Raw genomic sequence first — 4194 nt, 5'->3', positions numbered from 1 at the left:
TGGCCCGCACCCCGTCGTTACGTCACGCCAGGGGAACGGGAAAACCCCCACGCGTCACGTGGCTTCGGGGGCGGGGCCGGCCGGGAAGAGGAGGCTGGGCGCACCGGAGGGGCCCGACCAGCGACGATGTCCATTACCCAGGCCGAGACCACTGAGTCCGCTTGAAGCCACTACCTAACCTACCCATGTAGCAAATTAGGAAACTGAGACCTGCCTCCCCAAGTCTGCCAAACGGCCTTGATCTGTTTCTGTGGCTGGAAGGGAAGCTTCGGGATCAGGAGGTTACCAGGGCTCTATAGCTGCGCTGATGATAATCTTTTCGAAACTTCCATGGTCTCTCTACCTCAGTTCTTTCAACTGAGTCAATCGTTGAAGATACTTAAACATTTAAAGCTAGGGTCTCAACTCTAGGATTTGTCTGTTTTCTTCCTTGCTGTATCCCCAGCACCTAGAACAGCACCTGAAAAACAGTAGGTGCCCAATAAATGTTTACTGAATGAATGGGTGGATGTTTCATTCCTCCCCACAGCTCCCTTAGGTTTTCTAACAGCCCACAACACTTTCAGCTCAAAGGCTCAATAACTGTCTGGGAACGATAACAGCACAGACCCCAGGGTACATGAGTTGAGTGCCTGATCCCTGGGCTTACCTGGGGGCCTCACCAATACCTCACACCTTGCACCAGCATCAGAGAAAGGTGATATAATTGGGACTAATGCAGAGAAGAGGAGATTGAGGCTCAAAGAGAGGGAGCCAGTTGGTTAGATCATATGTCTTAAGCCTATTCATTAGGTCACAGCTTGGACACCAAGCACCCTCAAGTCAGAGCTCAGGTTTGACATCCTGTGTCTGCTTGTAAAAATTTTTGATTGTTCCACCTCTTCTCTTCATGGCCCACATGGACTCACTGATTCAGTCAACATACACTTATTGAGCACCTGCTGTGTGCCAGAGCCTGCACTGGGTACCAGGGCACCCAAGCCAGCCCTGGAACTGCTCATGGGAGGCAGGAGAGTCCACTGTAGTTCTCAAGGTGTGGCCCTAAGCCTTCTGGTGATATGAAGTCAGTTTAAGTTGGAGTACTGCTATAAAGCCAAATAGGGAGCAGACATTTTCTGCAATGGGCTGGATAGCAAATTTGTTCCGCTTTAGGCTGAGGTTCAGGCGTCTCAAAACTCCACTCTGCCATAGCACAAAAGCTGCCGAAAACCGTACAGAAACAATGAACATGACTATGCTCCAATAAAATATTATAGCCACTACAATTTGAATTTTAACTTTCATGTGAAACAACATATTATTGAGATTTTTCTCCAACCACTTAAAATATGTCAAAATTACAGAAAAATTGGAAAATGCTATTTTGGGCCTGCAGGCTGTAGTCTGCATATGACAAGGGCATTGCTAGAAAGGCTGTGATTTGAAGGTTCAGAATCAGGCTGCCCAAGTTCCAATCCTAGGTCTCCCACTTCCTAGGAGATCTTAGGAAACTGACTTCATCTCCCTGAGCCTCGGCTCCCCCTTCTGTAAAATGGGTCTAATAATATGATGGTTGTGAGGATTAAATACTAACAATAGCTGACACTTGTATAAAGCTCTTCCATGTGCTAGGCGCTGTTCTAGCACTTTATGTCACATTACTTTGTCAGACTTTGGACAAATTAACTTCTCTGAGTTTTCAGTTTTCTCATCTCTTGTGAACTATGACTAACAAGAGTTACGGCACACAGGGTAATAGTACCAGGCACTCTTCCAAAAGCTGGGGACACAGCAAGCAACACAATAGTTTTAAAAAGCCCCTGCCATCATGGCACTGAAATCCAAGCCGGGGGAGAGACAGCTGGAAAAGAGGTAAGCAAATACATGTCTGATGGTGATGGCGGTATTACAGATTAAAGCAGGATACAAGGATTGAGTATGAGGATAACATTTGGGTTTGGAAGTTCAGGAAGGGTCTGAGATGACATCTGATCAGATACCTGAAATGGTGAAGGATTCATGTGGATGTCTAGGTGAGTGTTCAAGGCACAAGGAACGGCAAATGCAAAGGCCCTGAGGTGGGAACACGCATGGCATGTTCAGAGAATAGCAAGGACGTGAGGGATTGCTGGGGAAGCAGTGGAGATGAGGCAAGAGCCATGGTCTGTAAGGTGACGGGGCCATTGGGTACTGAAATTTAATGAAGAGAACCACATACAGCACTTAGACTAGAACTTGCCTCGTGATAAGAGTGTTGAATAGTGGCTCCTATGTATAGGACCAGTTAGTCCACCTGCTTCCGTTCTGCCCCATGAAATGTCAGGGTTCACAACGCTTTGTTGGGTTAATGACTGAAAGGACACGTCGGAAATCCTTAGCTCGGGGCTCTGAGACCCATGAGGGCAGGCCTGGGGTTGTCTTGACCCCTGTTGTGTGCACAGAACTCCCCCCAGCTCAGAGCAGTGTCCAGGGGAAGGGCTCAGGGAACATTTGCTGACCGACTGTATGTTAGTCTCTCCACTGGAGTCTTAAAACAGGTCCCATCTAGGTCTTTACTTCTGGATTGTGCCGGTGAGTCAGGATTGGGCAGACATTCAGAGTGACTCCTCTGTGCCATGGACACAGCAATGGCCAAGGCAGCTCTGAGACTGTCCTCACAGGGCTCAGTCCAGGTAGTGGACACTACCTGTCCCCAGTCAGTGATGACCCTTAGTGGGCAGGGCTGGGATGTGGGACCAGGGAGCTGGGGCGGGGGGGGCTGTCTCAGAGGAGGTGATCAGGAAGGGCTTTCTGGAGGAGGAGCTGTGGCGCTACAACCTGGAGGATGCACAGGGTAAGATGAAGTGCTGTGTGCCTGGACGCATGTCTCAGGTAACAGAAGAGTGCCAGAGGGTAAGAGGCACAGCTAGTTACAGCAAGGCAGATGAGGCTGTAAGGGTTAAGAAGCCCCCTCCCCACAAGTGTTCAGCACTGTTAGCAGCCTGGGCTCTTCTCCCAGGGGTACTGGGGAGTCATGGTAGGTTCTGAACGAATGAGCAGTGTCAGGTTTGTTCTTCACAAAGCTCTGGCTGTTCGGGACTTTCCTGGTGGTCCAGTGGTTAAGACTCCACGCTCCCACTGCAGGGAGCATGGGTTTGATCCCACACGCCATGCAGGGTAACAAAAAAAGAAACAAGAAAAGTTCTGGCTGCTGGATGAAGAGTGAACGGATGAGGGGAAGGGTAAGAGGCCAGGGAGGAGGCTGAGTGGGGACCCAGGGTAATGAGGAGCTTGGACCAGGTGGCCTCAGTGGAAGCAGTGAGAACCCCAAGCAATTGTGGGGTATACTGATGGGTCTTGCCAAAGGCTGTGGGATGAGGATGTGGGGCTTTCTCCTAGGGAAGTGGGCGCGGGGACTGACGCACAGCAGTGGAGGGAGTGGAGCAGCGGTCTGAGGGGTGGAACCTGCAGCGTGTGCACACGTGTTTATGTACACAGGTGGGGCTCTGTACACACCTCCTGGATGCCTTGCCTGGCTCTGCGGGTACTGTGGCAGAGGTTCTCAGCCCCAGGGCTCCTCTCCTAGAAGCACTGATGAGAACACCCATGCAAGTAAAAGGAAACCTGGGAACGTGGGGTGACAACTCCTGGGATGTGCAGGGACACCCGGGGGCCTCAGTCCCCTCATCTACAAAGTGGGTGAACCAGTACCCAGTCTGTCGGGAAGGCAGGCACACCACACAAGACTCGGGCTGGGTCCTTGGCACTGGCAGCCCTGAGGGTGCTGACAGTACCCCAACAGTTATGGATGCCACAGCCTGGCACCATTCTGAGCTGGGATTCACCCTCAGGGTCCCCCTGGAGACAAGCTCTTAAGCCCAGAAGCAAGGTCGGGCAGCCAGGGTCCCAGGGCTATGGACCAAGGGAGGCTGACTCAACTCTCGAGGCGGTAGATTCGCCCTCCTGCCCTGCCAGGCCGCCTGAGGCCAGGAGATAGTCAGTGGGCACAGGTGAGGCTTTGACACAGCTTTGTGGCCAAGAGTGCTGGTGCGGTGCGGTCACGGCAGGCAGCTTCCCCATCTGTGAGAAGGGACAGTTCTGGAACCCTCTGGGAGGGGGAGAAGGATGAGAAAGGGGCTTGGCCTAGAGCGGCCCTGTGTATGCTCGGGAGAGCCGCCCACACCTGCTCCCTGGGGTGGCAGAGGAAGGAAGGCACGAGGTGGGGGCTCTGCTGAG

Source organism: Muntiacus reevesi, chromosome 2 (assembly GCF_963930625.1).
Source record: "Muntiacus reevesi chromosome 2, mMunRee1.1, whole genome shotgun sequence".
Taxonomy (NCBI): Eukaryota; Metazoa; Chordata; class Mammalia; order Artiodactyla; family Cervidae; genus Muntiacus; species Muntiacus reevesi.
The sequence above is the reverse complement of the archived record's forward strand: the minus strand, read 5'-3'. Positions refer to the sequence as shown.